This window comes from Chiloscyllium punctatum, chromosome 1 (assembly GCF_047496795.1).
Source record: "Chiloscyllium punctatum isolate Juve2018m chromosome 1, sChiPun1.3, whole genome shotgun sequence".
In the NCBI taxonomy this organism is placed as follows: Eukaryota; Metazoa; Chordata; class Chondrichthyes; order Orectolobiformes; family Hemiscylliidae; genus Chiloscyllium; species Chiloscyllium punctatum.
Genome location: NC_092739.1, coordinates 143,223,497 through 143,249,628, shown reverse-complemented (window position 1 = coordinate 143,249,628; position 26,132 = coordinate 143,223,497).

Below are 26,132 nucleotides of genomic sequence, written 5' to 3'. Positions count from 1 at the left end.
TGATCAGCTGTGTGTGGAACTTTCTTCTGCCTGGTGTCATGGTGAGTCAACAGGCTAAGAACAAAAATATCAGATTGTCAAAATCAAGAGCATTTTTTTTCAGATTTCCTCTCAAGCCTCAAATAGCGATTTTAAAATTTATCATTGAGTGGTGACAACCTTGCTTCTATGTATTTGCATCTCATTAAAACTCCAAGTCGCCCTATTTTAATGCCATTTCCAATGTTCCGCTCATTCTCTGGGAGACCTGTCGGTGCAAATTCCTGACAGGGGTATCCAGGCAGAGAGCAGGCAGAAGCAGCTCAATGATGCTTGACCCAGACCGTGATTCCACTGCTTTTTCTGAGCAAAATCCCTGCAAAGTTCACGACCACCCTCCAGATCAATCCATGTCGGTTGGCATCAGTAAACCCACCAGCCTCCTCACACAGATGTTAGTCACTCACCGTGATGTTTTGGAGCTTAGGGACACCTATGATTTGCATGCTTCCACCAAGTTGTTTTGCACGCAAGGATAGCCATACACCTCATGCATCTGCATAAGACGCTTTTGCACTGACATTGACACAGGCATCTTAGTGGCCATATTGCTTTCCTCGCTCTGACTCACTTTACATTCACTTGGATAGTGCTAGCTTCTGTCCACACTTCTTTCTTAGTACTCCCTCACTTTAACACTGACCTACGCAGTGACCAGGCAGAGTCTGGTGCTGACAGCGCCCACCACGAGCTGTGTGCCCTGCCATCACTTGCCATTCTCTAGATACAGAATGTAACTGGAAAATGGCTGGGGGAGCACTCAGGCTGGCAGACTTTGATGGGCAAAAACTTGGTTCATGTCTGCAGGGTATCAGGACATCACAGGGGGAAAGATATGATGCACACGTTTGCAAACATTTCTTTGCACATATGAGTGAACATACCTCTGCATAAAATGTTGCTGGAAGGCAGATTGCACTATCCCATTGGCCCGAGTTAACCTAATGTTGTCATCTCAAGGAATTGGCAGCAATACTTTAATGAATGTAAATACAGTCCAAAAGCCTTCCATCGCTACTGTGGGGATAAAGGGAATAGCACTACATCATATCTCACGTAATGATGATGATGGGCTCTAATGAATACAATGGAAAATAGAAAAATTACTGTGAGTCTGGTTTGGAATGAAGCACAAAGGATACTCCATTTGGATGGAATGTATTGGTCACTAAGCTAGTGCAGGCACCTTCACTATGTTGGTGCCCATCCTCTGACCAGGGCCATGGTGGAGTGGACAATCGGTCTGAAGTTGTGGTTGTGCTGCATGAATTGGTCTGGAGGTGGCTTCCAGTAAAATTCCAGAGTGCGGTGCCCTATCCTGGTGCCCTCTGCACAATCGGAGCAGGCAATGAGGTGATGTGATCGATGCTGAGGAGCCACGGAGATGGATGAGGACATAAAGTTTGGGGGAACTCTCTTTGTCCATGACAGAGCTCAACTGCATCAGACGCCACAGGCTGACAAGGGCCACAGCTGAGGAAATTTGGCATGATGGCGAATACCCTTGCCAACTCTTATAATTGTGGCATTTAGAGCATTCTGTCTGGATGTATCACGACCTGGTATGGCAACTGTATCATTCAAGATAGGCGACGGTTACAGAGAGTGGTGAACTCAGCCCGGACAATCACAAAGGCCAACCTCCCGTCTATAGATTCCATCTACCAGGCCCGCTGTCAAGGAAAGGCCGCCAGCATTCTCAAAGATCCATCCCACCCTGGCAATGTTTTTCTACAACCTCTACCATCGGGGAGAGGGTACAGAAACCTGAACACATGCACCAGCCTGGTATCGAAATTGTTTCTACCCAATTATTGTTGGAATACTGAACGGACTCACAAACTCTTAACATTCGCCTCTAACAGTGTGTTTGTTTTTGCTGCTGTTTTCCTATTATTTACTATCTATGCTACTTAACTCTGTGATCTGCCTGTATTGCTTGCAAGACAAAGCCTTTCACTGTGCCTCGGTACACATGACAATAAATTCAATTCAATTCAATTGATGCCAGCTGGGTGCTGAAAACCATCTTGATCAAAGTCAAGATACCAGCATTTGTTCCACATTTGAGGTGTTACATTTTGCAGTTTGTATTCTTTTCCAACATGTTTCCTTTTGCTGTCTGTCAATAAAAGCTCATTTGGACTTGCCTGAAGGCCTGGATGTACATGATGTTCCCTCAATAGCAAATGACAAGATGAGTGCGATAACAGGGAATTGGGGAAAGTGCAGCGGGCACCCAGAGGATGTTTTGATGGATTATATCCAGAGACAGGTAAAGCATACAGCCTGCAGGTTAAACAGCAATCAGGGTGAGAGAATGGGGTTGCATGCACAAGGGAGCATCAGCTGTGCCAGTCATATGCAGCGTGGCTTGGTGCCTGTTGTGCCATTACACTCCAGTGAGAGACAATACCGGAATACCAATACTTGCTATTTCTGTGAGTGGCACATGGTAAGATGGGACTAAAGTTGGACATGAGGGATGTCAGTCACTGTGATTGAGTAGCTAATGCAGAGTTTGGTGAAATCTCACTGAGCTTCACCAGAGCACGCAACTCATTTGACGCAACTCGAGTTCATACAAAAAAAAATGTAAAAGTAATTTATTTGAGTCCATTATATTAAAGTCAGACCATTTGTTTACAAGTTCCAATTTAAAGTTGCTTTACGAGGTAAATCAGGTACAAAATTGCCAAATATTCAAAGTTTCAAGTGCAAGATGAGCTCAACTCAGCATTAATTGTAATCAGTCTAATTTTACTTTCGAACATTAATAAAAAATCATTCCAAATATGTTTAAATGGTGTGTCTGGATTAAAAATCCCCAAACATTTATCATGTGATTGAGCTGTAAAAAATTATGAGGGGCAGAGATGGGATAGATAGGAAGATATGTTTCCTCAAGGTAAAGGGGCAGGAAGTATAAAGGAGATGTGAGGAAGACTTTCTCATCTCTTTCATGTGGTGGAACCCTGTAAGGGTGACATAGACAGAAGCCCTCAGTACATTGAAGATGTATTTAGATATTCACTTGCAATGCCAAGGCATACGAGGTTATGGGTCAGATGCTGGGAAATGGGAATCGGATCGTTTGATGGCGTTTTAAACAGAAAAGATTCAATGGGCTGAAGGCCCCTTTTTTTGAGACGTAGACCTCTATGACTCTGTGGCTGCATGACAATATCCTAGAATCATAATTATGGCCAGTAATCACAAATGCACAGCTCAGTTGAAAAGTTTACTTTATGAGCCTTCCCACATATCTCTTGCTGGGCTTTTCTGAAATGTAACAAGGTTAATTCCCAAAAAAGAACCTTAACCTATTCAGAGTCAAAATGTGTGGCGCTGGAAAAGCACAGCAGGTCAGGCAGCATCCAAGGAGCAGGAGAGTCAATGTTTTGGGAATAAGCCCTTCATCAGGAATATTGTGGGGGGAGGGGGCTGAGAGATAAATAGGAGGGAGGGGGTGGGGGTGGGGGAAGGTAGCATGGAAGGTAGATGCAGATGGGAGATGATGATGATAGATTGGAGCAGAAAGGTGGGAAGGAAAATAGACAGGTAGGACAGGCAGTGACGAGTTGGAGGGTTAGATCTGGGGTGAGGTGGGGGAGAGGAGATCAGGAAACTGGTGAAGTCAACATTGCACCATGTGGTTGAAGGGTGCCAAAATGGAAGATGAGACGTTCTTCCTCCAGGTGTCGGGTGGCTTGGAGTTGATGGTGGAACAGGCCCAGGCATGTCCTTGTGGAATGGGAGGGGGAGTTGAGGTGGTTGACCACAGGGCAATGGGGTTGTTTTGCGCACATGTCCCAGAGATGTTCTCTGAAACATTCAGCAAGTTGGCGTCCTGAATCCCCAAAATAGAAGACACCACATCGAGAGCAATAGATGCAGTAGATGAGCTGTTTAGAGGTGCAGGAAAATCTCTGCCAGATGGGGAAGGATCCTTTGGAGTCTTGGGTGGAGGTGAGGGGGGACGTGTGGGTGCAGGTTTTACAGGTCTTGTTATAGCAGGGGAAGGTGCCAGGAGTTGAGAGTGGGTTGGTGGGGGGCATGAACCTAACAAGGGAATCACAGAGGGAATGGTCTCTGCAGACCGCAGATAGTGGTGGGGAGGGAAATCTATCTCTGGTGGTGAGGTGACATGGTGTCTCAGTGGTTAGCACTGCTGCCTCACAGAGCCAGGGACCTAGGTTCGATTCTAGCCTCAGGTGGAATTTGCACGCTCTCCCCGTGTCTGCATGGGTTTCCTCTGGGTACTCTGGCTTCCTCCCACAGTCCAAAGATATGCAAATTAGGTGGATTGGCAATGCTAAATTTCCCATAGTGTTCAGGGATGTGTAGGTTAGGTCATAGTCATAGAGATATACAGCACGGAAACAGACCCTTCGGTCCAACCCGTCCATGCTGACCAGATTTTTTTTATTTCAAAAATATACTTTATTCATAAATGATTTGATGGTCTGTACATTGGATCATGCCATACATATGTCCATATTTACAAACACAGATTCGACTTTATTCTTGTCCTTTACAATCCTGTGCATTTTTTCAATCTTGTATATATACATATATTTGGCTGAGGCATCAGCAGAGCCCAAAAAAACGTCTGTATGGGCCCCCTGTTCTTCTTTCGGCAGGCCGATCTTACACAGTGGTCTTTCCCCACCGCGCCTTGGCGGCAGCTGCCCCAAGCTTCAGCGCGTCCCTCAACACGTAGTCTTGGACCTTGGAATGTGCCAGTCTGCAACACTTGGTCGGGGTCAACTCCTTCAGCTGGAAGATCAACAGGTTTCGGACCGCCCAGAGAGCGTCCTTCACCGAGTTGATGATCCTCCAGGCGCAGTTAATGTTCGTCTCGGTGTGAGTCCCGGGGAACAGGCCGTAGAGCACGGAGTCCCGCGTCACGGCGCTGCTCGGGACGAACCTCGACAAGCACCACTGCATTCCTCTCCAGACTTCCTCTGCATAGGCACATTCCAGAAGGAGGTGTGTGACAGTCTCGTCCCCCCCGCAGCCACTTCGAGGGCAGCGTGCGGTGCGGCAGAGAGTCCGGGCGTGCATAAAGGATCTCACAGGCAGAGCCCTTCTCACCACCAGCCAAGCCACGTCTTGGTGCTTGTTGGAAAGTTCTGGCGATGAGGCATTCTGCCAAATGGCTTTGACAGTCTGCTCAGGGAACCGCTCGACAGGATCCGCCCTCTCCTTTTCCCGAAGGGTCTCAAGGACGCTACGTGCTGACCACTTCCTGATGGACTTGTGGTCCAAGGTGTTTTTCCTCATAAATTTCTCCACGAAGGACAGGTGATACGGAACGGTCCAACTACTCGGAGCGTTCCGCGGCAGCGAGGCCAGGCCCATCCTTCGCAACACCGGGGACAGGTAGAACCTCAGTACGTAGTGACACTTGGTGTTTGCGTACCGGGGATCCACGCACAGCTTGATGCAGCCACACACAAAGGTGGCCATCAGGGTGAGGGTGGCATTGGGCGTGTTTTTTCCCCCATTGCACCGGTCTTTGTACATAGAGTCTCTTCGGACCCGGTCCATCTTTGATCTCCAAATGAATTGGAAGATGGCCCGGGTGACTGCGGCGGCACAGGTCCTGGGGATAGGCCAGACCTGTGCCACATATAGCAATACTGAGAGTACCTCACACCTGATGACCAGGTTTTTTCCCGCGATGGAGAGCGACCGTTGCCCCCATCTGCCTAGTTTCTGTCTCATCTTCCTGATCCGCTCCTCCCAGGTCTTGGCGCACGCCCCAGCCCCCCCGAACCAAATACCCAGCACCTTCAGGTGGTCAGTCCTGACGGTGAAGGGGATAGAGGATTGGTCGGCCCAGTTCCCGAAGAGCATGGCCTCGCTCTTGCCTCGGTTTACCTTGGCCCCCGAGGCCCGTTCGAACTGGTCGCAGATGCACACGAGTCTGTGCACGGACAGCGGATCCGAGCAGAAAACAGCGACGTCATCCATGTACAGGGAGGCCTTAACCTGCAGGCCCCCGCTGCCAGGAATAGTCACCCCTCTCAGGCTCGCATCCTTCCTGATGGATTCGGCAAATGGCTCTATGCAACACACAAACAAGGCGGGTGAGAGGGGGCATCCCTGCCTGACTCCAGATCTTACAGGGAAGCTATCTGATTCCCACCCATTGATTGAGACTGCACTGACAATGTTGGTGTAGAGCAGTCTGATCCAATTTCCGATTCCCTCCCCAAAGCCCATTTTGGAGAGGACATCCCTCATATATGTATGCGATATCCTGTCAAAGGCTTTCTCCTGGTCAAGGCTGATGAGGCATGTGTCCACCCCCCTGTCCTGCACGTAGGCGATCGTATCCCTGAGGAGTGCGAGACTCTCAGAGATCTTCCTGCCCGGTACAGCACAGGTTTGGTCCGGGTGGATCACCGATCCCAGAGCAGACCTGACCCGGTTGGCGATGACCTTTGACAGGATTTTGTAGTCTGCATTTAACAGTGAGATCGGTCTCCAATTTGCTGACCAGATATCCCAACCCAATCTAGTCCCATTTGCCAGCACTTGGTCCATGTCCCTCTAAATCCTTTCTATTTATATACACATCCAGATGCCTTTTAAATGTTACAATTGTACCAGCCTCCACCACTTCCTCTGGCAGCTCATTCCATACACGTACCACCCTCTGCGTGAAGAAGTTGCCCCTTAGGTCCCTTTTACATCTTTCCCCTCTCACCCTAAACCTATGCCCTCTAGTTCTGGATACCCCAACTCCAGGGAAAATACTTTGTCTATTTATCCTATCCATGCCCTTCAATATTTTATAAACCTCTGAGGTCACCCCTCAGCCTCCGATGCTCCGGGAAAACAGTCCCAGTCTATTCAGCCTCCAAACCTGGTAACATTCTTGTAAATCTTTTCTGAACCTTTTCAAGTTTTACAACATTTTTCTGATAGGAAGAAGACCAGAATTGCAAGCAACATTCCAACAGTGGCCTAACCAATGTCCTGAACAGCTGCAACATGACCTCCCAACTCCTGTACTCAATGCTCTGACCAATCATAAATGATGAAAAGTTGTGGACCCAGCACTGATCCTTGTGGTACATCATTAGTCACAGGCCTCCAGTCTGAAAAACAACCCTCCACCATCACCCTCTGTTTTCTACCTGCGAGCCAGTTCTGTATCCAAATGGCTAGTTCTCCCTGTATTCCATGAGATTTAACCTTGCTAACCAGTCTCCCATAGGTGCATTAGTCAGGGATAAATGTAGAGTAGTAGGGGAATGGGTCTGGGTGGGTTCCTCTTTGGAGGGTTGGTGTGGAATTGCTGAGCTGAAGGGCCCATTTCCCTACTGTTGGAATTCTATGATTCTAGGTAGTGGAAATGATGGAAGATAATGCTGTGTATCCAGAGATTAGTGGGGTGGAAGGTGAGGACAGGGGGGTTGCGATTGGCAGAGTGTGATTAAAGGACAAAGGTGTGGGAAATGGAGGAGATGCACTGGAGGGCATTATTGAACACGTGGGAAGGGAAATTGCCAACCTTGAATTGGGAGACTGTCTGGAATGTTCTGGAATGGAATTGCTCCTCCTGGGAGCAGATACAATGGAGATGGAGGAATTGGAATTAAGGGATCGCGTTTTTACAGGACGAGGGATTGGAAGAGGGCTCGTCCAGGTAGCTGTGGGAGGTGATGTGTTTGATATTATTGTCTCTATTAAGTTGGTCACCAGAGATGGAGAGGTCTAGGAAGGGGAGGGAATGTCTGAGATGGTCCATGTGATCAGAAGGTCAGGGTGGAAGGTGTTCCCTCCATGACTCCCTCATTAAATCCACGCCCCCCCCCCCCCCCAACAACCTACCCTCCACACCTGGCAATTTCCATTGCTGCTGCAAGAGGTGTAAAACCTGTACCCACACCTCCCCTCTCACCTCCATCCAAGGCCCCAAAAGATCTTTTCACATCCAGCAGAGATTTTTCTGCACATCTAAACACCTCATCTATGAAAGAAGAGCTGTAGATGTCATATACATGGCATTTATTAAGTGTTTGATAAAGTTCACCATGGTAAAGTTCTTTGAGGAAGTCACCAAGTTGATAGATGAAGGAAAGGCTGTAGATATCATATACATGGACTTTAGTAAGGCATTTGATAAGATTCCCCATGGTAAACTAATGGAGAAAGTGATGTCACATGGTGTGCAGGGTGTTCTAGCTAGGTGGAAAAAAAACTAGTTGAGCAACAGGAGACAGAGAGTAGTAGTTGAAAGGAATTTCTTGAAATGGAGAAAGGTGACCAGTGTTGTCCTGTGGGTCAGTGTTGGGGCCACTGTTGTTTGTAATATATATAAATGATCTGGAAGAGGGCACTGTTGGTATGATCAGCAAGTTTGCAGATGACACAAAGATTGATGGAGTAGCAGAAAGCATAGGGGACTGTCAAAAAATACAGGAGAATATAGATAGACTGGAGAGTTGGGCGGAAAAGTGACAGATGGAGCACAATCCAGGCAAATGTGAGGTGATGCATTTTGGGAATTATACTGTAAACGGAAGAGCCTTGGGAAATGTTGATCAGCAGAGAGATCTGGGAGTTCAGGTCCATTGTACCCTGAAGGTTGCTGCACAGGTAGATAGTGTGGTCAAGAAGGCATATAGTATGCTTGCCTTCATCAGACGGGGTATTGAGTATAAGAGCTGGCTAGTCATGTTAAAATTGTGCAAGACATTGGTTTGGCCGCATTTAGAATACTGTGTACAGTTCTGGTTGCCAGATTACCAAAAGGATGTGGACGCATTGGAGAGGGTGCAGAGAAGGTTTATGAGGATATTGTCCGATATGGAAGGTGTTAGCTATGAAGAGAGGTTGAGTAGGTTAGGATTGTTTTCATTAGATAAAAAGGAGATGGGGGGGGTCCTTATTGATGTTTGCAAAATCATGAAGGGTATAGACAGGGTAGATAGAGATAAGCTTTTTCCCAGGGTGAAGGATTCAATAACGAGAGCTCCCGCTTTCGAGGAGAGAGGTGAAAGGTTTAAGGGGAATTCAAGCAGCAAGTAATTTACACAGAGGGTGGTATGCATTGCCAGCAGAGGTAGTAGAGGTAGGTACGGTAGACTAATTTACGGTGTGTCTAGACAGATGCATGAGTAGGTGGGGAGCAGAGGGATACAGATGTTTAGAAATTGGACGACAGATTTAGACAGTGGATTTGGATCGGCTCAGGCTTGTAAGGCTGAAGGGCCTGCTCCTGAGCTGTAAATTTTCTTTGTTCTTTCTACTGTGTCCATTGCTTTCGATGCAATGGGAAGACCGGATCCCAACTCGCGGAACATTTCAGGGAGCATTGCTGGGGAACATGCACCAAGAAAGTCCAACCCCTATGGCTGACCACTTCAACACCCTCTCCCACTCTGCCAAGGACATGCAAGTCTTGGGCCTCCTCCACCGTCAAATGCAAGCCTCCCGATGCCTGGAGGAAGAATGTCTCATCTCCCGTCTTGGGATCTTTTAACCACATGGCATCAACATCAACTTCTCCAGTTTCCTTATTTCCCCTCCTGCCACCTCATCACAGATCCAAACCTCCAACTCGGCACCACCCTCTTGAATTGTCCCACCTGTCCATCCTCCTTCCCATCTATCCGCTCCACCATGCCCTCCGACCTATCACTGTCACCCCCAACTGCACTGACCTATCACCTTCCCAGCCACCTTACCCCCAAGCCCACACTCCTATTTATCTCTCAGCCCCCTTCCCCGCCCCCAACATTCCTGATGAAGGGCTTATGCCCATAACGTTGACTCTCCTGCTCCTCAGATGCTGTACTTTTCCGGTGCCATACTTTTCAACTGACTCTCCAGTATCTGCAGTGCCCAAACAAAAGAAAGCTTGTGAGCTTCCACATGGAACACAGTAGATCTATAACTTCGCATAACATTAACTTGCACAGGCATGTTCAATCACTCTCATGTCACTGATGGAAGCATCCTTACACTGGCACATAAGCTCTGCAGCATTTGTTTAGTTTACGATAAGTTTTGCTTTAAAGGAAGGTTTCTCAAACTACTAATTAAGAACAGTCTCTTGCAAACACAAAGAGACAAGGAAAAGGTGTTCTCCAACTTTGAATTGACAGACTTCGCAATTTCCCTATCCCATGGATATCTTTATTCACTTTATTTCATCTCATCCAAGAGGGATCCTTCCACTAATTCCGTTCACCACAAGGAGAACAATTATTTTCCTTGAATGAAACATGCATTTTAACATGATTGTTTTTACCAATTTTCCTATGATTATCTACACACATTAAACAAGGCTAGACCATAGAGGGTTAAGGAATCTCTGCTGGCTTGAACAGATGACACACAAAGTACAGGACAGTGCCATAAACCACACACTCACACACACACACTCTGGCAGACACACACACACTCACTCTGTGACTCATATACCCAAGTACATGCTCTCTCTCTGACTCTCACACACATTCTCTGACTCACACACACTCAGACACACACACACACACACACACATACACACACACACACACACACGCACACACATACACACACACACACGCATACACACACACACGCATACACACACACACACGTTTACACACACACTCGTTTACACATACACATGCACATACACACACGTTTACACACACACATACACACGCACATACACACGTTTACACACACACACATGCACACACACACACACATACACACACACACACACGTTTACACACACACATACACACACACACACACACACATACACACACACAAACAAACAAAGCGTAACAAGTTGAGATTTATGCATAAGCATTTTTCTTTGTTGTTTCTTTTCTCAACTTAAATACTATGAACTCTTGTCTAATTCCTGACTAAGTTTCATTTATCCATAGTCCTTTTTGGAATTGGTTTACAAAGTGAATCCCATCATTCACTTGAGTGTGTGGTGCTGGAAAAGCACAGCAGGTCAGGCAGCATCCAAAGGCAGGAAATCAATGTTTCGGACAAAAGCCCTTTGCATTACCACTTCTGCTATGAGTCCAGGACATGCCGCAATCCAAAGGACTAGCCACACTACCATACATCAGGAGCATTTCCGAACTGACAGCCAGACTACTGCGACCACTAGGACTCATAACAGCACACAAACCAACAGCCACTCTCAGACAACAACTCACCAGAACGAGGGACCCAATACCCAACATGAGTAAAACCAATGTAGTGTACAAAATCCCATGCAAGGACTGCACAAAACACTACATAGGACAAACAGGAAGACAGCTAACGATCAGCATCCATGAACAACAACTAGCCACGAAACGACACGACCAGCTATGCTTAGTAGCCACACACGCAGATGACAAGCAACATGAATTTGACTGGGACAACACTACTATTATAGGACAAGCCAAAAAGAGAACAGCCAGAGAATTCCTCGAGGCATGGCACTCATCCACAGATTCAATCAATAAGCACATCGACCTGGACCCAATATACCGGCCACTGCAGCAGACAGCTGGAACTGACAACCGGAAGCGGCAGATTCAAACCACTATAAATGCCGGAGGAAAGATCACAGAAGCGCTTCACAGGAGGCTCCCAAACACTGAGGATGTCACCTAGACAGGGGACGAAACGTCTGCAACACAAATTCCCAGCTCGGTGAACAGAACCACAACAACGAGCACCCGAGCTACAAATCTTCCCACAAACTTTAAACCTCACATTTGCCTGGATTGAACTCCATCTGCCACTTCTCCGCCCAACTCTCCAGTCTATCTATCTTCTCCTGTATTCTTTGCCAGTCACCAATCTTTGTGTCATCTGCAAACTTACTGATCAGACCACCAATGCTCTCTTCCAGGTCATTTATGTATATTACAAACACCAGTGGCCCCAACACTGATCCCTGTGGAACACCACTGGTTACCTTCCTCCATTTCATGAAACTCCTTTCAACTACTACTCTCTGTCTCCTGTTGCTCAACCAGTTCTTTATCCACCTAACTAGAACACCCTATACACCATGTGACATCACTTTCTCCATTCTACCATGGGGACCCTTATCAAATGCCTTACTAAAGTCCATGTATATGACACCTACAAGCCTTCCTTCATCTATCAACTTGGTCACATCCTCAAAGGACTCTTTTAAGTTGGTAAGGCATGATGTCCTCCGCACAAAATCATGTGGCCTATCACTGATAAGCCTATTCCTTTCCAAATATAAATATATTTTATCCCTCAGTACCTTCTCCAGCAACTTTTGCACCACTGACGTCAGGCTCACTGGTCTGTAGTTACCCAGAATATCTTGAACAAGGGGACAACCTTAGCAACTCTCCAGTCCTCTGGCACCTCACCTGTGTTTAAGGATGCTACAAAGATATCTGTCAGGGCCCCAGCTATTTCCTCTCTCGCCTCCCTCAGCAACCTGGGATAGATTCCATCCAGTCCTGGGGATTTGTCCACCTTAATATCCTTTAGCCTACCCAATACATCCTCCCTCCTTATGTCAACGTGATCCAGAGGAAACAAACCTCTATGTCTAATCTTAACATTCATCACATCCCTCTCCTCAGTGAACACTGATGCAAAATCATCATTGAGAATCTCACCCATTTTCTCAGGTTCGACACACAACCTTTCCTTCCTTATCCTACAGTGGACCAACCCTTTCTCTCGTTATCCTCTCGCTTTTTATATATGAATAAACAGCCTTGGGATTCTCCTTAATTCTGCTCACTAAAGTTATTTCATGACCCCTTTTAGCCTGCTTGATTCCTCGTTTAAGATTGGTCCTACTCTGCCGATATTCCTCCAGGGCCCATTCTGTTCTTAGCTGCCTGGACCTTATGTACGCTTCCCTTTTCCTCTTAGCTAGTTGCACAATTTCTCCTGTCATCCAGGGTTCATGAATCTTGCCTTTCGTATCTATTGTTCTCAAAGGGACATGCCTATCCTGCACTACCTATCTGTGAAAGCCTCCTATATATCAAATGTGGACTTCTCTTGAAATAGCTGCTCTGAATCCATATTTCCCAGTTCCCGCTGAATTTTGATATAATTGGCCTTGGCCCGGTTTAGGACCAGTGTCATCTTTGTCTATTAGTATTCTAAAACTTACGTAATTGTGGTCACTGTTCCCAAAGAAAATCCCCCACTGCAACTTCCATCACCTGGCCTGGCTCACTCTGCAATACCAGATCCAATATGGCCCCTTTCCTCGTCGGACTATTGGCATACTGCTCCAGAAAACTTTCCTGGATGTTTCCTACAAATTCTGCCCCATCCAGACCTCTGACTCTACGTGCATTCCAGTCAATGTTGGGAAAATTAAAATCTCCATCACCACCACCCTGTTGCCTCTACATCTTTCCATAATCTGTTTACCTATTTGTTCTTCGACCTCACACTCACTTTTGGAAGGTCTGTAATACAGCCCCAACAATGTAACTGCACCCTTCTTATTTCTCAGCTCTACCCATAATGCCTCATTGCTCAAGCCCTCCATAGTGTCCTCCTTTAGCACAGTCGTGATATCATCCCTGACCAGCAATGCAACTTCTCCCCCCTTTTACTTCCCTCCCTGTCCTGTCTGAAGCATCTATAACCTGGAACATTTATTTGCCAAACATGCCCTTCCTTCAACCAAGTCTCTGTGATCACAATGACATCATATTCCCAGGCACCAATCCAAGCCCTAAGTTTGTCTGCCTTACCCACTATACTCCTTGCATTAAAGTAGATGCACTTCAGGCCACCAGTTTCTTCGCGTTCATCTGCTCTCTGCCTACTCTTCCCTTTAGTAGTGCTAACTTCATGATCCTTACAGTCTCTAGTTTCCACCTCACTGTCCACTTGTCTTCTCTTCTGCATCCCAGCTCGGGCCACATTAACTTAACAACAGCAGTAGCAATATCTTCCCCAAGGACATTAGTTCCAGTGTGGTTTATAATAGTCCAGCATTCCCCAGAACCGGTCCCAATGTCCCACAAATCTGAACCCCTCCCTCCTACACCATCCCTCAAGCCATGTGTTCATCCTGCCTATTCTTTCATTTTTACCCTGGCTGGCACGTGGCACTAGTAGTAATCCCGAGAACACTACCTTTGAGGTCCTCCTCTTTAACTTCTCTCCTAGCTCCCTGAATTCTGCTTACAGGACCTCATCTTACTTTTTATTTATATCATTGGTGCCTATATGCACCACTCACCTTTCAGAATGCTCTGCAGCCGATCGGTGACATCCCTAACCCGAGCAGCTGGGAGGCAACATACCATCTGGAGGTCTCATTTTCGGCCACAGAACTGCCCACCTACTCTTACAATAGAATCCTCTAAGACTATGGCCCTGCGAGTCTTTTTCCCGCCCTTCTGAACAGCAGTGCCCGCCACAGGTCCGTGATCCTGGCAACTGCTGCCCTCCCCTCGTGAGCCATCTCCCCCAACAGTATCCAAAACAGTATTGGTAACAACAATGACTGCAGGTGCTGGAAACCAGATTCTGGATTAGTGGTGCTGGAAGATCACAGCAGTTCAGGCAGCATCCAAGTAGCTTCGAAATCGACCTTTCTGGCAAAAGCCCCTCATCACTGATGAGGGGATTTTGCCCGAAACGTCGATTTCGAAGCTACTTGGAAGCTGCCTGAACTGCTGTGCTCTTCCAGTACCACTAATCCAGAATCCAAAACAGTATACCTGTTTTGGAGGGAGATGACCACAGGGGACACCTGCACTGCCTTCCTACTCGTTCTCTGCCTTTTGGTCACCCATTCACTGACTCCCTCAGCAGTTCTAATCTGCGGTGTGACCAATTCACTAAACGTGCTCTCCACGACCTCCTGAGCATCGCGGATACTCTGCAGTGAGTCCATCCACAGCTCCGGAGCCGTCATGCGGTCAAACAAGAGCTGCAGCTGGACACACTTGCTGCAAGTGTAAGAGTCAGGAACACCAACCACATCCCTGAGCTCCCACATCAAGCAAGAGTCATATACCACGGGTCTGAGGCCCCCTGCCATTGTAAGCCTTAGCTTTAACTCAACTAACCAAATACCAAACAATGCACTTAAATATATAAAAGAAAAGAAAAAAGACCTTACCTTCCCAAGTCCTTTTCTTATGATTAGAGGGTGGTGGCAGGAGGGAGATACTACACATGAAGTATTTTGGGTTTAGCCTGCCCAAATATATACTGTTCACTTACCTTCCCGACAACCTCCTGGTCCCAACATCACTTCCGCTCTGTCTCCCATTCCTCCTGGACAGGAAAAAACTGAAATATATCTTGTTTTGTTACGACTGTGCCACGTAAGGTGGTGAAACAAAAACAGAATTGCTGGAGAAACTCTGCAGGTCTGGCAGCATGTGTGGAGACAAAGCAGAATTAACACTTCAGATCCAGTGATCCTTCTTTGTCTAAAGTATTAGCTGGTATTGGCCCATTTAATTCAACTAGCCTTTCTTCAAAGAGAGACAGGCAGCTGTCTGGGATTTTATCTCCAACTTTCGTGGCACTTTCAAACCTAGCCATTGTCAATATCTTGCAGACTTTTCATAGATTCATACACTGCTCAATGGCCCTTCGGCCCATCGAGTTTGCACTGACATAACTACCACTAAAAGTGCATTAATCCCAATTTCCTGCAATTTCCCCATTTTCCTGAATGTTTTGATATCTCAAGTGTTCATCCAAATATTTTTAAGAGGTTGTAATGTTTCCAGCCTTCACTACCTTCCCAGACAGTGCATTCCAGATTCCCAACACCACTGAAAGAAAAAGTTTTTCCCAAAACTGAATCTTCTGACCCTTACTCTAAAACTATGCCCTCTCATGATTGACCCCTCAATCAAGGGGAACAGCTGTTCTCTACACACCCATTATGCACCTCAGTTACGTCCCCTCTCAGTCTTTTCTGCACTAGAGAAAAGAATCCAAGTCTATCTAGTCTCTCCTTATAGCTCAAATTCTCCATCTGAGGCAACATGCTGGTGAACTTCCTCTGTACACCATGTAGTGCTATCACATCTTTCCTGTTGTGAGGTGACCAGAGCTGCACACAATGCTCCAGCTATGATGTGAACAACAATCTGTACAATTCCAACATTACCTCCTTGTTCTTAAACTCTGATGAAAGCCAGTATCCCATATGTCTTCTTAATTATCCTAGTCATGTCGTTTGCTGACTTCGGGGACCTATCAATAATTACCCCAAGATCCCTCTGTTCCTCTGAGATATCACATGTCCTGCCATTCATTAAATACTCCCTCATCTTGTTTCTTCTTCCAAACATTTCACGCTTATCAGGGTTAAGTACCATCTGCCACTGGTCTACCATCTGACTAACCCATTTCTATCTTCCTGTAACCTACAAGCACCTTCTTTGCTATTAACCACACCACCAATCTTGGTGTCTTCTGCAAATTTGGTTAATATTCCCCTTGCATTTTCATTTATATCATTTATGTGAATAAAAAGCAATAATGGTCCCAGTACTGATTCTTGTGGCCACTGAAGAAGGGCTCATGCCCGAAATGTCGATTCTCCTGCTCCTTGGATGCTGCCTGACCTGCTGCGCTTTTCCAGCAACACATTTTCAGCTCTGATCTCCAGCAGCTGCAGTCCTCACTTTCTCCCTATCCTATTACAAAGTCAGTTTCTGAATCATCTCACCACTGCATGTGCTCTGACCTTTTCAATCCAACTTCCCTGTGAGACCTTGTCAAAAGCTTTGCTAAAAACCGAACAAAACCACAACAGCTGGACTTCGGTCATCCATACACTTGACCACATTTTCAGAAAATTCTGACAAAGATGTTGAGCATGACATCCCTCTGACAAAGCCATGCTGACTATCCCTAATTAACCCATGCTCTTCCAAGTGGATATTAATTCACTCCATGGAATTTTGTCCAAATGTTGCCCTACCACTGACTTGAGACTCACCGCTCTATGAATGTCCTGGCTCATCTCTACCACCCCTTTCAAAAATGTGGAACCACACGAGTCATCCTCCAGTCCTCGGGCACTCCCTCTGTGCTCAGAGAGGAAATAAAAAATTCTGTCAGGGCCCCTGCAATTTCCTGCCTCGTTTCCCACAGCTGCCTGTGATGGCCAAGCCAGAGGATTTGTCTGTTTTTCAGCCCAACACAGCCTCCTATTTCCTATGCACATTCCTCACATCCCTTTTCTTGAATTCCATGTTCACATTCCTCTTTTCAGATTGAAGTCCGAAGAGAAGTATTCATTCAACATCCTTCCAATATTTTGTGGCTTTCACACAGTTTGCCCCCTTCATCCCTCATGGCCCCTACTCTTTCTCTGGCTAACCTCCTCCCTTAAATATATTTTAAAAATACCTTAGGATTCTCCCTAATCGTGTTTGCAAGTCCCTTTTCATGTCTGTTTTTGCTCTAATTACTTTCTTAAGGTCCCTCCTGTACTTCATGTTTTCCTCTAGGACCACAGCTGAATTGTTTCCTTTAGATTTGCTAAAATCCCTACTCTTCTTTCTTAATCAGTTCTGAATTGTCCTCGACATCCAGGGTTCCCTGAACATATTGCTGCTGCATTTCCCTGTAAAGGGTACATGTTGGACCTCTGCTCTCCCCAGCTCCTATTTGAATGCCCCCCCCATTGTTCCGTTGTAGGCTTACCCACAGGGAGCTGTTCTCAGTCTTTAGATTAGACTGGTGGTCAGGCAGCATCTAATCTAAACTCTGGTTTCCAGCATCTGCAGTCCTCACTTTTGCCTCGCTGTTCTCAGTCTACTGTGGGCAGATCCTGCTTTATTTTAATAAAATCTGCCTTCCTCCAATCCAAAGCCATCTTTTGCAGGCCTTCTTTTTCCTGGTCCAGAGCTGATTTGAGCCATACTCTGTTGTTGTTGTTGTTGCTTTTGTCTAAATGTTCCCTCGCTGCCACACCAAACACTTGCCTGGCTTCTTTCTCCAGAAGCACATCCAGCACTGTGTCATCCCTTGTTGGGCCTTCGACCTGGATACATTTCGAGAAATCTGCCCCTTCTAAATCTTTAACACCATGACAATCCCAATTTATGTTCGGAAAGTCGAAATCCCATAGTGTAACTATCCAATTATCACTCTCACACACCTCTGGGAACTGTGTACATATTTGATCCTCTATTTCCCACTGACTCTTTGGGGGCCTATAATACCCTCCCAGTAAAGTAGCTGCTCTGCTAACATCCCTAAGTTCTACCCACAAAGTCTTGTCTGAAGACCCTTCCAAGATATCATCTCTCATTGCTGTAATTGCCTCCTTAATCAATGGTGCCACACCACCGCCCTTTTTACACACTCTTCTGTCTCACCTAAAAATCCTATACCCCAGAATGTTGAGTTGCCAGCCCAGCCCTTCCCTCAAACATGTTTCTGTGATGGCAACAATATCATACTTCCATGTGTCAAACCACACCATTAACTCCTCAGTCTTACTATTAACTCTGAGCATTAAAGGAAACACCTTTGCATTATTCTCTGGACACTCTACGTAGCTAAACACACAGTGACATGCTTCCTTTGCTGTAGCATGATGTGTCTCTGCTTCATCAATATTCTATTCTATGTCAAAATAATTCAAACTCCTCCCAACAATAGTAGCAAACCTACCTGCAAGGATATTGGTCCCAATGTGGCTCAGGTGCAGACCATCCTGTTTGTACATGTCCCACCTCTGTCAAAAGCAGTGCCAATAAAATTCAGGAATCTAAAACCCTCCTATTGCACCAGTACTTGAGCCACATACTCATCTGTCCTGTTTTCCTATTTCCAAACTCCCTAATATGTGGCACTGAGAGTAATCCAGATATTATAACCATTGAGGTCCTGCTTTTTAATCTACTGCCTAGCTCCCTGAATTCTTAATGCTAGACCTCATTCCTCCCTTTGCCCATATTTTTGATATCAACATGTAACACAACCTCGAACTCATCACCCTCCCCTTTCAAGACGCCTTGCAGTTGTTCAGTGACATCCCTGACCTTGGCACAAGGGAAGCAACACACCATCCTGGAGTCACTTCAGCAGCTGCAGAAATGCCTGTCTGCTCCCCTGGCTAAAAAAAGTCCCCAGGTTGCTCTTCCTTCCTTCAGCCTTCCCCCACTCCTCAGATGCTGCCTGACCTGCTGTGCTTTTCCAGCACCACACTCTCGACTCCGATCTCCAGCATCTGGAGTCCTCACTTTCTCCCACAAGTAAATAAAGGGTGACTTGGTAATGGTGCACAGGCCTCTGTGCAGTTATTTCAACACAGATTTTCACAACTACTTTCCATTCATTCATAGGAAATCAATTAAAGCACAGTTACATGATTCAAAGTGGTTAATGCAATACAAGAGTCCAAAGAGGAATTAAAGGTGACTAGTAGGTGGTGTAATGGTAGTGTCATCTTTTTGGACTAACAATCCAGCACCCAAGGCCAATATTTGGGCAATGCAGGTTTGAATCTTATTATGGCAGATTTGATTCAATTTAAAAAAGAACTGGAATAGAGAGTTGGACTAACGATGACTGCTAATTGTTCATAAAAGCATAAGTTCTTGGAGCTGAAGTAGTCCATTCAGCCCATTAGGTCTGCTCACCATTGGCTGATCTAATAATATTCAACTCCACTTTCTTGTGTTTTACCTATAACCATTGTGTCCTTCACTGATTAAAAGTCTATTTTGGCCTCAAACCTACTTAATGAACCAGCAGTAAAGAATTTCACAGACTCCCTACCTCCCTTAACTCTATCTTAAGCAGCTAACCCTTTGCTTTGAGATTATGCCCTCTGATCCTAGACTGTCCCCCATGGGGAAATAACCTCTCCACATCTACTCTGACTCCTTGAGAAGTGAGCAGGGAAAAGCATTGACCCCATTTCCACAGCCAGTTGAGCAGCCTCATAAAGCGGGAAGTTAGTTTGCATTTCTTTTGTGACATCTTTCAACTTCAGAGTTGAGCAGTTGTACGACAGATATAGTTCCTGGTTTGAAGCATCTGAAATGGTGTGCCAGCTGGAAGATCTTGCCAGTAGCAAGGATTAATGCTTCTCTGACCAGGCAAATGCATCCAGCTAATTGGTTGCACAGTTAAGGGAGTGAAAAGCAGAAGACTGCAAATGGGAAAATCCTTCCATTGTTGAATTGTCCTTCGGAAAAAAGGCTGGTAATACACTGCCCTGGAGACAAATGGACTTTGTATTTTGTGGGGATGCCTCCCTTATTTGTCATTGCAGGAGGGCACCAGGTACTTTTTAACTGTCAATTCCCACCAGTCCATTTCATAGTTAAAGAATGATTTCATAGCTTTTAACTCGATTTGCAAATAGAGACTATTAGCCAAACAATTTCCAAAATTAGATACTAAGATTGCATTTTAGCTTTAAAATAATTAATTCTTATTCAAATAAACTGAAGGGTAATAGATTTGTGGAGTGGATCTGAGATTAGTTTATAATATTGAGGGTCATGGCGTTTGAAGATGATTTACCCCATGATTACCCTGCCACCTAGTGACTACTCACAGAGACTACTCACAGCATGAAACTGTTGAGATATCAACTGACAATTGCAAAGTTTTAAGACAGTGCTTTACCATCAACTTCTCAAATACAAATAGCGATGAGCAATAAGTACCTAGCCAGCAATGCTCACAGCCTGTGAGTGAATAAATAACGAAAAAAGATTTTCTGCTGACTGTTACCTTGTCTCTATTTGTGATATGATGCTTTATCACAATGGGGATATAACTGGAACAGGGACAGATATTACATGAATTTAATAAACTCACACTTACCGTGACTGCTGAATGACCTATTTGGTGACAGAAATTAGGAAAATCCTCCCATGTTCCTTAACTTTACTACCTTGTCTCTGTAATGTCGGCAAGTTCCCTCATTTGTTTTGTTAACTGCAACAAAGTTTTGTCTTAATCATTCACAGAATATGGGTGTCACTGGCTGGGGCTGCCATTTATTGACCATCCTTAATTGCCCAGAGTGTAGTTAAGAACATGGAACAAAGAGCGTACAGCAAAGTAACAAATCCTTTGGCCCATTATGTCTGCGCCAACCATGAGGCCATTCTAAACTAATCCCATCAGTCTGCACATGGGCCATATCCCTCTGTTCCCTGTCTATTCAGGTGTCCGTCTGAATACCTCCTAAGCTTTGCGATTGTGTCTGCTTTTATCACCTCCTCTGCACGTTCCAGGCACCATCTGTGTTTTAAAAAAAGACTTGCCCTGCACATTTTCCTTAAGCTTTTGCACTCTCGCCTTAACCTATTCCCTGTTGTATTTGACATTTCTACCTTGGGAAAAAGATTTGATTCACCCATCCTGTCCATGCCTCTCAGAATTTTAAGTATTTCCATAAGGTTGCCCCTCTGATGTTCTAGAGGTATAGAGCTCTACAGCACGGAAACACAGCCTTCCTTTCAGCTCATCCATGCTGACCAGACATCCCAATCTGACCTAGTCCCATTTGCCAACATTTGGCCTATATCCCTTTCAACCCTCCCTATTCATATACCCATCAAGTGCCTTTTAAATGTTGTAATTGTACTCACCTCCATCACTTCCTCTGGCAGCGTGTTCTGTACACCCCTCCGCCTGAAAAAATTACCCTTCAGGTGCTTTCTAATTCTTTCCCCACTCAGCATAAACCTATGTCCTCTCGTTCTGGACTCCCTCGCCCAAGGAAAAAGACCTCAAACAATCCAAGTTTGTCCATCCTCTCCTCATAGCTAATACACTCCAATCCAGGCAACATCCTGATCAGCCTCTTTTGCACCCTCTTGAAAGCCTACACATGCTTCCTATAGTGTGGTGACTAGACTGTGCACAGTACTCGAAACATAACCTAACTAAAGCTTAGGTTTAGACTTTAGACTTGCCCACTTCTCTACTCCATCTGGTGAAGGCAAGCAAGCTGTATGCCTTCCTTACTACCGTATTCACTTGTGTCGCCACATTCAGGGAGCTATGGACTTGCACCCCAAGATCCCTCTGGATATCAATATTCCTAAGGGGCCACCCATTTACTTTATCCTTGCATTTGACCTTCTAAACTGCATCACCTCACACTTGTTCAGATTAAAGTCCATCTGCCATGCCTCTGCCCAACTTTCTGGCTGATCTATATCCTATTGACATTCATAGAATCCCTACAGTGTGGAAACAGGCCCTTTGGCCCAACAAATCCACACCAACCCTCAGAAGGGTATCCCACCCAAACCCATTCCCCTCCCCTATTATCCTACATTTACCCCTGACTAATGCACCTATCTCACACATCCCTGATCACTGTAGGCAATTTAGCACGGCCAATTCACCTAACCTGCACGTCTTTGGACTGTGGGAGGAAACCCATGCAGACACGGGGAGAATGTGCAAACTCCACACAGACAGTTGCCCTGAGGCTGGAATCAAACCTGGATCCCTAGCACTACGAGGTGCAGTGTTATCCACTGACCAACTGTGCCTCCCAATCTTCCTGACTATCCACAAATCCACCAATTTTTGTGTCATCTGCAAACTTACTAATCAAACCACTGACATTTTTTATTTAAATCATTTATATATATAATACAAACAATAGGGGCCCCAGCACTGATCTTTGTAGAACTCCACTGTTCACAGTTCTCCAGTCAGTAAAATACTCCACCACAATTACACTCTGACTTCAATCAAATGATATGTTCTCCTGGTTGCTTCTTGACCAGCCAGTCAATGACAGTTTGTTCTTAGACATGTTTAGACAGCTGCTTGATTCTGGACCCGCTGTTCTCTGGGTGATGATCAATTTCCTCCAATTCTCCTAATCAAGTTGAGGTCAAGACAGGGGCACAAGCTCAGTGTTGAGACCTCTTCGGAGAGTTGGTGTGGACTTGTTGGGCCAGGTGGCCTGTTTCCACACTGTAGGGATTGTATGATTCTACAAACTAAGTAATGTTCTGTCAATGTTGTTCTTAGTTTTGTTACAGTAAAATTTTTTAACTTTTGGAGTCTTGTCATTTGATTAGATTGATTAGGTGTTTCTTTACTTACTCACAGGATGGCAGAGGGTGTGGGCACTGGCTGTGGAGACATTATAATCCATCCCCTTTTAAAAAGGTGATGGGAAGCTGCCTCCATGAACCATGTTAAAATTCACATAACACTAGGTTACAGGAGAAAGTGTGGACTGCAGATACTGGAGATCAGAGTTGAAGAGTGTGGTGCTGGAAATGCACAGTGGGTCAAGCAGCATCCGAGGAGCAGGAGAATTGATGCACCGGGACTAAGCCTTTCATCAGACTTATGCCCAAAACGCGACTCTCCTGCTATTCGAATGCTGCCTGACTCACTGTGCCTGTCTAGCACCACACTTTTGAACAACAGGCTTATTTGGAAGTATAAGCTTTCAGGGTGCTGCTCCTTCATCAGGCAGCTAGTGGAGTAGGGCACAGAGTTTATTGTTACCTGATGAAGGAGCAGAGCTCCAAGAGCTTGTCCAATACCAGCACCTCCACATCATGGCTTCTTGAAACACTGCAGTCCATTTGGTGAAGGTAGTCCGACATTGCTATTAAGGAGGGAATTCCAGGATTTGACCGGTGATAGTGGAGGAGAACTAGTAGCTAATGGTTGTTGCCATGTAATTGCTACCCTCGTACCTCTCAAGTGGTAGTGGTCTTGAGCTTGGAAAGTGTTGTCTAAGGATTTAGTGAATTTCTGCAGTGCGTGTTGTTGATAGTACACACTGTTGCGATTGAGTGTCAGTGGTGGAGGGAGTGGATATTTGTGGATTTGGTGCCAATCCAGTGGCTGCTTTGTCCTGGATTGTGTCAAGCTTCTTGAATATTGTTGGAGCTGCACTCATCCAGGTGACTGGGGAGTATTCCATCACACCCTTGACTTGTGCCTTGAGAAACTTCCTGAAAACAGTCTAATAACTCTTCCTCTAGGCTATCTTCACACATCTGGCTTTTCCAGTCTACATGTCGGTCAAAGTCCCCCAGGATTATTGCTGTGCCTTTGTGACAAGCTCTCACTATTTCTTCCTTCACGTTCCATTATATGGCTACAGTTAGAGAGGGGGGGGCTGTACACCAGTCCCATGGTGACTATTTGCCTTTATCGTTTCTCATTTCTATGCAAATCACTTGCACATCCTGATGTCCTGAACTGAATGCCATTCTTCTCCACTATATGAATACAGTTAACAGAGCGAGTTCTCCAGTTTTTCCTAGTTTCCTGCCCTTCCTTTGTGTCAGGACATGGGTGTCCCTGTTTATATGCCACTGAAGGTAACATGAAGATGCAAAAAGTAATTGGGAAGGCAAATGGCGCACCATTATTGCAAGAGGGTTTGAGTACGGGAGTAAAGATATCTTGCTGTGATTGTATTCAGCCTTGTGAGGCCATACCTGGAGTGTTGAGTAGAATTTTGGTTCCCTTGCTGAAAGGAGGAATACTTTCTATAGACAGGCTACAATGGAAGCTCACCAGATTGACTTCTGGGTTGTTGGGATTGTCTTTGGAGGAGATTGTGCCTGAAATCTCTGGAGTTTAGCTAAGCATGGAGGGAGGGGATGTAGAATCAGTTTGAAAATCAAATGTGGTTGAGATGAGGAAGCATTTTTTTACTCAGGAGTGTTAAATATTTGGAGTTCTTTGTCCCAGATGACAATGGAGGCTCAATCATTGAGTATACTTAATCAACACACTGAAAGTGATAGATTTTGAGATATTAAAGATATGAAGGAATATACGGTTAATACCTGAAAATATGTTAGAAGATCAGTCATGGGGATCAATAGCTACTAAACCGGACCATTATTAGCTGACAATGGGATGATTATGGGAGCAGCCCATGTGACGACAAGGCCTGGTCTGTGGGAATTGGAGTAAGGACATGGGAGAAAGTGCTCAGGCCCGAAAAATATCAAACTCAACACCGAGTCCCGAAGGCTGCACACTTCCCAAATGGAAAATGAGGTGCTGCTCTTCCAGCTTACACTGAACTTCTCTGGAGCACCGCAGCAAGCCTGAGACAGAGATGTTGGCCAGGGAACAGGGTGGTGTGTTAAAATGGCAGGCAACTGGAAGCTCAGGGTCATTTTGGTGAACAGAACATACCTACGTTCTGCAAAGTGGTCACCCAGTCTACACGTCGTTTCCCCCAAAATAGAGGAAGCCACATTGTGAGCAGCGAATGCAGTAGTCTGAGGTAAGTGCAGGGTAAGTGCTGCTTCACCTGGAAGGTGTGTTTGGGCCCTTAGACACTGTGAAGGAAGGAGGTAAATGGGCAGGTGTTACTCCTTCTGTGGTTGCAGGGTATGGTGTTGTGAGGCTTTGGGGGGTTAGGTGTTGGTAGTGAAGGAGGAATCGACCAGGGTGTCTAAGAGGGCACGGTCCCTGCAGAAGGTTGACAAGGGAGGGGAGGGGAATATGTGGTGGCATCTCGCTGGAAGTGGAGGACATAGCAACTGGTGATCTTCTGGATGTGGATGCTGGTGGGATGGTAGGTGAGGACAAGGGAGACCCTATCGCTGTTGTGAGAGGGAGGGGCTGAGGGCCTAAATGCGGGATATGGGTTGGACACAGAAAATGGCCCTGTTAACCTCAGTGCTGAGGAATCCTCACTTGAGTAAGAAAGTGGACATGTTGGAGAACCTACTGTCGAAAGAGACATCATGAAACAGAGACAGAGAAGCTGGGAGAATGGACTAGAGTCTTTACAGGAAACAGGGTGTGAGGATGTATCGTCGAGGTAACTGTGGGTGTCAGTGAGTTTGTAGTGGATATTGCTGGCCTGCTTATCCTCAGAAATGGAAACAGCAATGTCGAGAAAGGGAAGGAAGGAGTCAGAGTTGGACCAGGTGAAGAGAGACGTGGGGTTGAAATTAGCTGTGAAAATAGATAAGCGTTTTCAATTCCAGACGAGAGACAGGAAAACTGCACTGATGATGTCATCAATGTACCGGAGAAAGAGTTGTGAGTGGGAGTCGGAATGGGATTGGAACAAGGAATGATAGGGCCTGAACACCTTCTCCCACATCCTTACCCCAACCCCTAGGCATTGTCAT